The 13055-nt window shown below is 46.1% G+C and overlaps 1 protein-coding gene across 1 annotated transcript in view; it reads right to left on the bottom strand.

Annotated features, from left to right (window-relative positions):
• KCNJ5 (potassium inwardly rectifying channel subfamily J member 5) overlaps positions 1-11446 on the bottom strand; it is a 45113-nt gene extending 33667 nt beyond the window's left edge. Inside the window, exons 1-2 of the mRNA XM_084612029.1 lie at positions 11375-11446; positions 2112-2298 (exon numbers count right to left, since the gene is read on the bottom strand). The gene's annotated coding sequence lies outside the window, so the exon portion shown is untranslated. The remainder of the gene's footprint in view (positions 1-2111; positions 2299-11374) is intronic.
• Positions 11447-13055: the final 1609 nt, after the last annotated feature.

The raw sequence follows: 13055 nt of genomic DNA, 5'->3' as shown, positions 1-13055 counted from the left end.
ATTCTCCAACAAACATTTTTCCTTTGGAAAATGCCAATTTACTGAAAGCAGAACATTTTTCAGAAGTGTGTTGATTTTGACAACATTTCATTCAGGAAAAAAACCCAGAATGGAATGTTCCCATTTTCTATTTTGAAACAACCTTTTGTTTCAATTGTTTAACATTTTACCAAAATGGAACACTTTGATTGATCCAAAATGATTTCACACACCCCCTCGCCCCTGAATTTCAGTTTGTGGGAAATTTCAGTATTCGTTTGTGATCTGTTTCAGACCCATTTTTGGGAGGAAGTTTTGGAATTTCTTGCAAAATGGAAAATCCCGCTCTAGTGTGCAGTCTATAACCCCCTTCTTATTCACCCCACAGACAGCCTGGACTAGTATCAGTTTTTAAACTTCAAAAAGTGTTGGCCACGCTAATTAATAGGAAATACTTGCAGCTTTAAATAAAGCTCAGTAAACATGGACCAGAGGATCACTTGGGTTTCAAAATCATGTACTTAAACTCACTTCCTTACCAGCCTCGTTACCAATGTTTTAGGACCAATAAAAATGAAAGAATGTTACTTTTTGCATTTCAGGCAGCTTAGACATTAGTCAGTTGCACCTCTTGGTTTTCATGCACTAGGCCAGCGCTATGTTGTCTGGGATGCAAACACTGCAGAGGACTCTTTAAATCCATGCACCACCAATAGCAAAGCTGTTTCCAGAGAGGTTTTAAAAGCACTGTTAATGAAAAACTTCTGGTTATTATTAGGTTAGAAGTTAGAACTTCCACCTGTTAGAAAACAAGAGATTGGCTGTCCCTTCTGAGATGTAACATCTGCTGGGCATGTTCTTCACATCAAGACCTCATTTTACCATCTAGGTCCATGTCTTTCCTGATGATGCCATCAGAAATGGGATACATGAAGTATTAGGTTAGTAGGTTACAGAAACCTTGGTTTGGGGCCTAAATTATCTGATTACCGCATTTAGAGTCAACCAGCCTATTGGAGAAAATGCCGATTAATGATACCTACAGCCCTATTAATTTGACAGGTTTGGGGGACATCAAAAACTGGATAAAAAGAAGTAGGTCCAGGTATTTGAGAAGCAACTGGAAAATGATTCCTGGGGAGACCTAACAGTTCTGTTTAGGAGAGGCTTTGGTTTAAAGCAAATGGGAATTGGATGAGTTAGGCTGGAGCAGATATTTTTGGGCATTCACATGTATAAACATCAGCCTCCTTTACATGGTCCACAGCTTCTGGATATATTAAGTGCTGCAGCTGTGAAATGTCTTTTTCTCATCTCCAGCTAGCAAGAGGACACTGCCCCCTCCTGTCTGATTCAGACTGCTGCCTGGAGGTGGCAAGTGTGCAAATTGCCATGGCTTGTAGCCGAAATGCTCTGTAGATGCTGCCCACTTTTATTATAATTAGTGTAGAACGCAGTAATCCATCCACACAACAACATAGGCCATGGAGAGCCCATCCGCCCAGTGCTCCACTCTCTGCACTGACTTAGCATTCAATACATGGCTGAATTCAACCTGAATTTAGGCCCCAAACCTTGGTTTGGGTATCAACCTTTACCTTCAAAATCCCTCCATCAGACTGGTTCAAGTTCCAGTAGCTGAGCATTGCCCTACATGATCATCACCTCCCCCCGTCCCCATGGCAGCAAGTAAGAAAGCCATGGGTGCAGAAGATAGAGTTTTCCCACCAACAGGCCCTGAGTAGAGCAACCCCCACCCCCACCCCCATACCCCCATACCAGTAAGAATGCAAGTGTTGTATATGCAGGATGCAGGGATCAATGCTCATTAAAGACAGACTTTGTACATTCCTTGTATTAACACTGAATAGTTTGCATTATGCATGTGTGATCCTTGACTTTTGATGATAGAGGTCAGCCCGCCTTGGCTAGATATGCTGCAGAAAGAGGCAGCTCCTATGCAGGCAGGCGGAATGTCACAGACAGCATATCAAAGGAGCGGGAGCCTCCTGAAGTCTTGATACAGATGAAGCACGATCTCACACCAGAAATCTCACAGACAGGATATGTATGTATCCAGCTGACCTCACATTCCTAATCCTATGAGATTTATGTAAAATAAAATCACTTACCTTTGCAGCGCCTCCCCTTTTGTTCGGTGGCAGTTGTTTATGTTCTCAGAGAGCAAGCTCCTAGTGGGGATGGACTGTTGGCTCTGTCTCTTTTGGGACCAGGACATGGTTCCGGATGCTGTTTCCAGCACAGCAGTGAGGATGGTGTCACCTTCACCCAGGCATCAGCTCTGCTTCTTTCTAAAACCTTTCAATAAAATGTGAAATGACTTTTTGTGCTGGGGAAAGCTGTCAGACTGACTGCTATGGAGCGTGGGTCCTTCATGTCCACAGAGCCAACAGGGCATGTGCAGCACGAAGACATGCTTGCTCCATGACATCCCCCACCAACACACCCAACTCTGAATGGAAGGGACCCCCTTTAAGGGTGAGAGTGGGTTGCAGGCTGTATGGCCCATTCAGTCCTCGGGCTCTCTGCGGAAAATGCTGACAAGCGGACCAATGATAGAGCTCTTTCTGGGACGTGGGCCCCTTCCCACCTACAACTGGACTCCGACCGACCAGCCTAATTCACACTGTTTTGCATGAGCGACATGTGACTGCTTTTCAGACAGTTAAAATAAAAACCTTCCATCTTTCGAGCAGGTTCCCACCTTTTCCCTATCCAGAGACTGAAGCTCTAGTGATTAACAGGCAGTGCCATCTGCTGGTGCTATGTGGTGTTGAAACTCATCTTTGCCCGCAAACGGTGATGCTGGGGGTGGGGAGATAGGAGTTAAAATGAATGGGAGCATGGACTAGCACAGCTCCGGCTCTTATCCCTGGCTTGGGAAAGTCACATTGCCCCACAGTTCCACCCACCCCATTGCCTTGTACAGTCAGAGCTAAGGGTCCTGTTTCAATCCACATTAATGGCCTTTCAGAGTCCATTTCTCTACTTTAACCACTGGATGTGGGAGCACAGTCACAAAGTTTGGACTCTTTAGGCTTGATTTTCTACCCGCTTACATTGGTGTAAACTCAGGGGGGTGGGGGAGGTTTCCACTGATTTCAATGGAGTCACTCCCAATTTACACCAGCAAGAGACCAGAATCTGACCCTTTCGCTGGGTATTTTGGCTGCCTGAGGCTACATGCTATTAAATAAGTGATAGCAATGGGGTTGTGCCAAATATTGGATCAATCTCATCTCTCATTTTTATTAGGCACAGGGCCGCCCAGAAGATTCAGGGGGCCTGGGGTCTTCTGCGGAGAGTCCTTCATTCTGGGTGTGTTCAGCGGCACTGAAGGACCCGCTGCTGAAGTGCTGCTGAAAACTCTCATGGGGGCCCCTGAAAACTCTCGTGGGGGCCCCTGTGGGGCCCAGGGCCTGCGGAAAATTGCCCCACTTGCCCCCCTGGGCAGCCCTTATTAGGTGAGCAGCCCAATGCCAATATGTGTGTGTTTCATTTTATAAACGCCGCAGGGAGCCATTTATGGGGCTGAAATTGTGGGAGGTCATGGAACTTTTAGTTGCTGGAAGGTGAAAATAGTATTACAGAACAAGCCTTAGCATCATTTTGGTAAAAGTAAATGGCTCTGAGGAAATAAAAATAAAAAAGAAAAGTCTCAAAAAATCAATCACAAACCCCAGTTTTGGTTTATTCTGGTTCCTGTAGAATTCAAATGGTGTGGTCACATTTTTATGAGCCTTCATGGAGACGGGCAATACACCCCCTCCCACAAGGCTCGATCGCACATACACCAGCCATCCCCCTTGATGAGGATAAACTCTCTTATTACCCATAAGGGATATTGTTCAAATCTGTCTCTTTCATGGGCACCAATGACAGGATCTATAGTTTGCTCCGAGTCAGCTGCACCTGTCTGGGGCTTCACATCTAGCACAGGGATAGGAGAGTACCGGTGCCTTCAGGGGGTATTTTAATTTATTATGTAATTTGGTCTCCAGGAACTATGCATGTCACTTCCCATTTGTCAGCCATTAACCTGGCATCATATTGAACAAAAAAAAAAAAAAAAAAAGAGAATCAGAAGAATCAGCACTGGACTTTTAGATCATCATTTCCAACTCCCATCTCCCCCAATGCACTTGAATGAGACTGAGGTTTCAAGTGAAGCTCAGAGGAACCTCAGCTAAGTGACTGAAAACTAAGTGACAGTCAACTTCTTTGGCTCAAGTTTGCTCCGTGCTTTGGGACGCCTTCCATCCTCAAACTCCAAGTGAAACTTGGAAGGCGGGAACATGAGCAGACAAAGAAAAGAAAAAAGTTTCTGTAGCAATCCCTGTGAATCAGAACTCCCAGTGTTCCACCCACCTCTGCTAAGGAACAAGTGGAGGAGTCTGCCTGCGCTGCCTTTGATATGGTAATGAGAACCTAATGTTAACCTCGGGAAATAGACAGTCTTCTTAAAGATATAGAGGACCGTTGTCTGGTATGAATCCAGGCCAAACAACAGTGATCTAAACTTACTTGATATTTTTTAATGGTTTGGTCACTCACGGGTGTGTTAGTTTCAGTCCAATTCTTAACTCAACCCCCCTCATGCTTAACACCAATTGGACCCTGGTATTGCTGACTCAGCAGAGATGCCTAAAAGCGATTGGAGAGTGAGTGCCCGTCACTGCCATAGCAGTGTCCCTATGGCCCAGGGCTGAAGCACATTGTGTGGGTGTGTAAGCTTGCACTATTCATGTAGAACTCGTTCTGCGGATAAGCCATGACTTCGGTCTCCAGCGCTGTCTAGCTGTCAATGTTTATGAGCACAAAGACAAAAACGCATTAGCAGCAGTGCAATAATGTGAACAATTTTATGAAAATAGATTGAATTTCCTCCCTAGGTTGCCAGGATTCAAAGCAATCGCTGACAAAAGCAAATTTGTTGGTTCTTTCATCTGGGTACTTTATTTACATAAACTTTCACCTTCCAACTCACCCTGGGTTCCCCTCCTTGACCTGCTCCTCGGATCCGACCAATTCCAGCTCTTTAGCCACTTGCTATAAGATGGGCCCCACCTCTGTGTCTTGTCTATATGAAGGTATTTATATGGATCTAATTCTTGTAGCAGAGAGTGCCTCCCAGTCTGTAATGTAGTTATCCTCACAACGCCCTCGTGAGACAGGCAGTGCTATTACCGCCATTTTACAGACGGAAAATTCTGGCACAGACGGGCGAAGGCCGGATCAAAGGAATGTAGATGCTTTCATGGGGAGTCGGGCACCTAAATCCTTTTGAAGATCTGGGCCTACCCAAGATCACAGAGTTTGTAGCAGAGCGGGGAACTGAACCCCGCTGTCCCAAAGCTCAGTTAGTGCCCCAGCCATGGACCATCCTTCCTCTTTTCCTTAGACCATCAGGTGCGACATACAATGTACATTGGTTAAATTTTTAAGCCCCATTTTACACTGTTAAAGGTTTATCAGCTCAGCTACACCTCCGGGGAAGAAAGCCACTACTAACAAGACGCAGGTGGAAAATGTTTGCTCTCGAGGCATAAATCAGGACCAAGGGAAAATGGAGTGGGAGGCACCTGCATGTCCTCCAGCACTGAGGCCCCTCTATAGGCTTTGGTTTTTGCATTTTATTCACCCCCCCTTGCTACATCCTCTCAAGAATAGCAGGATTTTCATCACAGAACGATTGTCTTCCTACCCCTTCCCTAAGTAGGATTATCCTGCAGCACTGTTTTCCAGTAGAAACAGGCTCAAATGACACAACATCTTGATCCAGATAAGGGAATATGCACACCCCAGAATGCAGGGGTGCAATCTTGGCATGAGTGACTTAGTCAAAGGCAAAGCTCTCATTCATTTCAATGGAGCTGGGTTTTCACCCCAGGGTTCTTGGGCTCTGAGGTTGCTGTCCGGTGCATCAGAGAGATACTAAATTTGGAGCTGTGGTTGGATTTGCCATCCCTGCTGTGTAGGGATATTTAGATCCAGGATTTTGGGTTTCGTTAAGGCTGGGGTGGGATGGGACTGGACCTTGCTTCTTCCCTGTTGGCATTTCTCAGACATCCTTCTCCCATAACAGACAGAAGGATGAGTCAATATAGGTCTATATGATAGATTTTATAAAATCATGACGTGTGGAGAAAGTAAAGAAGGAAGTGTTATTTACTCCTTCTCATAACACAAGAGCTAGGGGTCACCCAATGAAATTAATAGGCATCAGTTTTAAAACAAACAAAAGGAAGTGTTTCTTCACACAGCGCACAGTCAACCTATGGAATTCTTTGCCAGAGGATGTTGAGAAGGCCAAGACTATAACAGGGTTCAAAAAAGAACTAGATAAGTTCATGGAGGATAGGTCCATCAATGGCTACTAGCCAAGATGGGCAGGGATGAAGCTTCTGTTTAACAGAAGCTGGGAATGGACAATGGGATGGATCACTTGATGATTACCTATTCATTCCCTCTCGGGCACCTGGCATTGGCCACTGTCAGAAGACAGGATACTGGGCTAGGTGGACCTTTGGTCTGACCCAGTATGGCCATTCTCATGTTCAATAGCTCTTTCACTTTACTACCACTAAACCCAGCAGGACATGGAGTTGACTCCAGCTCTACATTCTACCCTAGCAGACTTAGCCTTACATAGCTTGGTGACTTGCAAATTTCTGCTCTTGGGCACTGGAGAAGAGTGGCTCACCAGTCAGCATACCACCCCATGGCTGGGCATGGCATGGCATGGCAGGGCCTTCCCCCTCAGATGTCTCTCTATAGTAATTCAGACCCTGCAGTGGGTCTGGTTCTTTTAGTGACTCGGCCCTGCCATCAGGTCATAAACAGCCTTGCCTCTTAAGTGGTATCAGTGTCCCAAACAAGTAGCATCCAATGCCATATGAGTCATCAGTTCTATGCTCTCTGCCCCCGCCCCTCCAAGCTCTACTTCAACCCCACTCTTCCTTCAGAGTGGTAGCTGCCCAGGTTTTTCCCCCACTGGGTCTGAGATGGTATTGAGTCTAACACCCTTCCAGGGGTAACAGAGTGGGTTAATTGAGCTCTCAGGCTCCCATTAGCCCCTTGGCTACAATCATGGGATTTGTACACCCCCATCACAGGCATCTGCATGCCTCCAATTGAGAGGAAAGGACAGCAATGCACGCTCCCAGGCAGAACTGGATTTTACATGACTGATGAAATGGCTCGTTAGCCTTGCACTCCACAGATTTGGGGGGAAATAAAACAAAAGTGACCAACAGATTTAGCAGCTGTTTAACTGGCACCCTGATAGCTGGCACAGAGATGATTTCCAGAGGACAGACTCTAGACGCAATGCTTTTCAGACCTAAACGTGGCATAGCTAGTCCATTTAATTCCACCCCCCCCACCCCCAGTGCTGTCTGCAATCTACTTTCAGCAATTCTGGGGGACTCAAGATGTGCCGTAGTAAGCCCTGTGCTCCAGACTGGCAGCCGTGGAGCTGAAGGCCTCAGAAAAACAGCTCTAGCAGAGACAGAGCTTCCTCCATACTGCACTGGCAGTAAGTCCCAACCTTATCCAGGAGACTGGACAGGACCAGGTCTAGAGCCAGGAGAGAGCGGTAAGGAGCCCAGACACTACAGGGGTGGGTGTGGTGTACATACGTAGGTGGATGAGCTTATAGTGCCTGACCAATAAATCCTTGCCTATTAGTGCCAGTTTGCGGTGGTGGTTTTTGGAACATGGAGCCTGGCCCTTTGAGATCTGTACTGAGGTCATTAGACATTGATCAGAGATGGAAAGGGTCACTTACAGCTAACCTGGGCTTGATTTGAACTAGAGATCTGTCGGAGAGGGCAGGCTCCATGTCCCGTTGCCACTTCCCAAGACATCCATCTCCTTGTTAAGAAAGGCCAGTTTGTCTCTTGTGCCAGCACCATTTGGTATAGGAAAAGTTTGCGGGGGTGGGTCATCAGGGAGCCAGTTATGTCCTCCCACCCCAGCATCAGTTAGATCAGTCTAGGGGCAGTGCACCATACCCCTGCTGTGCATTGCAGCAGTAGAGCACTTCTTCCCTATCTCCTCTCCTTCTGCTATCTTGGGACAGCAACTAGCTCTGCCCAGAGAATTCTCAGCTGGGCAGTTGTGGCCAGATTCCAGCTTCTCTTGCATGTAGCTGAATTTCAGTGCAATTTCTCAGCTGAGTGTCCCAGCACAATGTGTTCCTGGGAGCCTGCAAGAACCAGGACAATTGTTTAACTGACACATTCCTGTTCCTAAAAAGTCTACCTCCATTAAACAGCTACACTCCTATTACACCAGGTGGCATGCAAGCTTGTGGCCTTCCACAGCCTTAGCAACCACTGGGAACATTCCCAGCAGTTCTTCAAGCAACTTGGGACTTAAGGGAACCGTTTCAAGAATTTATTTCCAGGCCGTGCAGCAAAATCTAACATTTATAAATGCACGAAAGAATCCCCTGCCCCAGCAGCAGCACATAAATGACTAAAGAGGACATAAAATACACAGTAAAAATACATGACTATTTCAAAACTACCATAGACTGATGAATGTTTCCAGCTAACTCATTCATACATAGTTCAAATAAATAACTGTCAAAAGGAAATTATATTCCCGGGGGGGGGGGGAGGGTGAGAGTGGCGGGGAAGGGAACATGTTTCCCTCACCAATGAGGCAGTAGTGCCAACTGAATATATGTTGATTAGAGGTAAAATTCACCCAGCACAAAGATTAAGCACTCCTGAAGTCACTGGTTTTAAGGCCAGAAGGCACCAATAGATCATCTAGTGTGACCTTCTGTGCAATACAGGCCAGAGAATTTCATCCAGTTATTTCTAATAGCCCTATAACATATGTTTGACTAAAGCATATTTTCCGGAAAGGCACCAGTTCCCTAACAGGAGGGTTCAAGTGGCATATAGACCTTGTGATGGTCCTCTGCACATGCGTGAATTTCACCCTCGAAGAATAGCAATACTTACCAGTGTACAAGCATTAATTCTTACAACATTTGTGGAGTAGTGGTGTAACTACAATCCACACCCACACAATTTTGATTAATACTGTAGTATTTATGCTAGGTGCTCTACATTTAGCCTTCCCTTTCTGCAGATGGGGAAATAGAGTCAGACAGGCTAAGTGATGTGGCCAGGGCTAAAGAGGAAAGACCATTGCAGGGTTGGGATTGGGACTTGGAAGTGCTGGCTGATAGGTCTGTGTATTGAATGCTATGTCGTGTCGCTCTCTGGAGTCCCAGAGACAGAGTGTGAGTCGAAGAGGTAGAGGACACCATTTTGAACACTGTCTGGGCTAAATCACTCTGTGTGACTTCCACCCCAAGCACAAGCCTATGCACCAATCCACTTTTCTTAGGGCTTACATGGGATTTATGTGGTGCATACACCTTGTACTGGTATAGGACAAATTTCTGCCTCAGTGACGGCCACTAGTACAACTGGAAAAAAGAGGAATGCTACCAGGGAACAAAATGCAATGTATTCCCATGGTGAAGTTCTGGCTTTTACTACAGGAACTGGTGATCCCCTAGGGCACTTGAGGTTTCTGAAGAGTCAAGGATGATTTCTGCCCTTAGCATGTGTGTCTGTCTCTCTCCCCATCCCCAAGCTGACAGGAGCTGTGGATGCACCTCAGGAAAAGATTTGTCCCTAAGCCAGTTCTTTATAGATGGGAGGTTACTAGATGCAACAGACATTAATACTACCATGTGCCTGGCCTTTGGCACATGATGGCCTCTGCTATGACACAGAAACTATTGCTTGCAAGTGGAACTTATCCATCTCCTAATACATCCCTGGAGATAAAGACAGCAGAGCATTCAAATGTTAGCTTGGATTCTTCATCACTGGGCAGCCTAATGCTAGCTGTCAAGAGCTAGAAGACAGGTTTCATTTTGCAATCATGGTTCAGTCTCCTGCTATTAACCAGCAGCAGTGTAGTTCAGATTCACCCCCGCAAACCACACCACATCCCTACAGACATCCTACAGTGACAAAGGATCTGAAAGATCAGATCAGCTGCATGGGGAGGATTAGGGAGGACCTTAAGCACATTCATTTATGAAATTAGAAGCACTAGCTGATTTCTAACATGGGCTCCCATCTCCTAAAGGGTAAGACTTTGTGGAGTTGGGGTTCGTTCTCAGACCCCACAAAAAGATCTGGGAACTGACTGTCCTAACTGCAGGATGGTAGACTGAAGAGAGCATGGGACTCCAAAGGACAGGCAGCTGGAACTACTGATCCGAGAACCTCAAGAGGTTTGAGTTAGGGTTTGCTCAGTTCCCAAAAGGTTAGGATGGCTGGAAGAATTTCAAAGGTACCCATCACTGGGCAGTCTCACCTCAATATAATCGAGTACCAGAGCATCCTCAAAAGGAGCACAACTCTATTCTCTCCAAACCTCCCAGGTTAGCAGATTCTAGTCTGAGATTTTGGTTATGTTACTGCTTGTGGGTGGGTCAGCAATGACTTATGTCATAAGGCTGGCTGGGGACGTGGAGTGAAGTGCAGACCTGGTTGTCTGGCTCACTGCCCCCCAGAATGGACCCAGCTGAAGGGTCCTGTTCTCTGCACCTACAAGCTCTGTTTTAGACCGTGTTCCTGTCATCTATGTCAAGGTTCTTTCCCCACTCTGAACTCTAGGGTACAGATGTGGGGACCTGCATGAAAAACCCCCTAAGCTTATTTTTACCAGCTTAGGTTAAAACTTCCCCAAGGTACCAACTATTTTACCTTTTGCCCTTGGACTTTATTGCAGCCACCTCCAAGTGTCTAACAAATATATAACAGGGAAAGAGCCTGCTTGGAAACGTCTTTTCCCCAAAAATCCTCCCAAACCCTATACCCCCTTTCCTGGGGAAGGCTTGATAAAAATCCTCAATTTGCATAGGTGAACACAGACCCAAACCCTTGGATCTTAAGAACAATGAAAAAGCAATCAGGTTCTTAAAAGAAGAATTTTAATTGAAGAAAAAATAAAAGAATCACCTCTGTAAAATCAGGATGGTAAATACCTTACAGGATAATCAGATTCAAAACATAGAGAATCCCTTTAGGCAAAAAGACACAAAAACAGGAATATACATTCCATTCAGCACATCTTATTTTATCAGCCATTTAAACAACACAGAATCTAACGCATATCTAACTAGAAAAGGAGTACTTGTGGCACCTTAGAGACTAACCAATTTATTTGAGCATAAGCTTTCGTGAGCTACAGCAAAGTGAGCTGTAGCTCACGAAAGCTTATGCTCAAATAAATTGGTTAGTCTCTAAGGTGCCACAAGTACTCCTTTTCTTTTTGCAAATACAGACTAACACGGCTGTTACTCTGAAACATATCTAACTAGATTACTTACTAAGTTCTAAGACTCCATTCCTTTTCTGTTCCTGCAAAAGCATCACACAGACAGAGAGAGCCTCTGTTTCTCCCCTCCTCCAGCTTTGAAAGTATCTTGTCTCCTCATTGGTCATTTTGCCAGCGAGGTTATCCTAGCTTCTTAACCCTTTACAGGTAAAAGGGTTTTTCCTCTGGCCAGGAAGGATTTTAAAGGTGTTTACCCTTCCCTTTATATTTATGACAACTTGAGAATAGGCTTTTCCAGCACAGTCATTTCTGGTCCTGGCTGGAGGCAGATGCTGCTGAAAAGTGTAAGTAACAATGAAAGGAAAGCAAACGGTATAGAAACATAGAAAAAGCTCAGCTCCAGAAATAAGCAGGCATTCAAGGAACTGGAGGGAGTTACTCCTCTACCCCTGAAATCAGTGTTCCCATCCCTGGTGAAGACCTAGGTCAACCTCTTGAGTGCTCAGCAGTGAACACGCTACACCAGGGAGACTGCCCATCTCTATCAGAAGAGCAGAGCGTTCTGTGGAGAAGCCGAACCCTAGACCATAGGACCCTGTACCATGGGCAGCCTGCTCCTGAGCACCCCCTCATGGCCAGAGGTCACTCTACAGCGCCCTCCCTCATTTCCCCCCTTTTCAGGGCTCCTTTAAGAGCTCACACTTCAAAGGTAACTCAAACCAGCCCCACAAGGGGACCCGTTTATTTACATCTCAGGTACATACTGGCCCTCCAGACTCCAACCCTAGTTTAGTCTCTCTCCCAGTAATCCAAAATAACACAAAATCTTTCAAACATAGAATACAAACTCACACAGCTGTCAACCCAGTTTCTTCTTGGCACAGCCCCACCTCCCTGAGGGACTGTCTCTCTCCTTCCTAGCATTTCCTTCACCAGAAATTGTTCTCTTCACAGGTCTTTCCAGTCTCTCTCTGTTTGGATAGGTTCTCTCCCCTGGTTTCCCTGCCGGGAGAGTATTCCTCACTCTCTCCTGCTTCCTGGCACTTTCCTTCAGCTGATTCCAACACTTTCTTGTTCCCTGTAGCACCTACCAACATTACTGAAGTATCTCTCCCACCCCACCCCACATCTCCTGGGCGGGGGGCACGCTTTCTTTTTATATTGGAATCTCCTGATTCATCTCAGGTGGGGCTCATTCTGGAATCAGGGTTGGCTTAGACCTAGGCTTTCCTGTCCATGGGGCAAGCCACCCTGTTCCAGACCCAGTGTCACCCTGAAGAAAGCAGGTATAGCTGCTCTGGAATTTTATATGGCTGCAGCCACGTTCCCAGGTGGGCAGCTAAGCCGTCTTTTCTACAGCCACTGCAGTGTCAAGTAAACAGATGGGAACCCAGAATTGGGGCCACTTCCTTTATATTCTAGCTCTCCATGTTGAGTCCAGTCTAGGCAGAGGTTTCATTTGATTGTGTCACCCTGAGACATTAGAGTGGGGTTCAGATGAGCTAGCCTGGCCAGAAATGTTCAGCTGACAAAAGCTCAGGACAGCCCCTGTCATGCTGGCCAGGAAGAAGCTGCTCGAGGCTGAGAAGCCCAGCGGGAGATGAGCTCAGTGGAGGAGGTATCTGACTTTGCTTGATCACTGAGGCCTGGGTCATTCAGCTCTCTGTGCTGACTCAGTTTTCTTTTGATGGATATTAGGATCTGCATAAGCTTAAAGGGGCTGAGGAGGGGAA

This window comes from Lepidochelys olivacea, assembly GCF_965140295.1.
Source record: "Lepidochelys olivacea isolate rLepOli2 genome assembly, chromosome: 22".
In the NCBI taxonomy this organism is placed as follows: domain Eukaryota; kingdom Metazoa; phylum Chordata; order Testudines; family Cheloniidae; genus Lepidochelys; species Lepidochelys olivacea.
The sequence above is the reverse complement of the archived record's forward strand: the minus strand, read 5'-3'. Positions and strand labels throughout refer to the sequence as shown.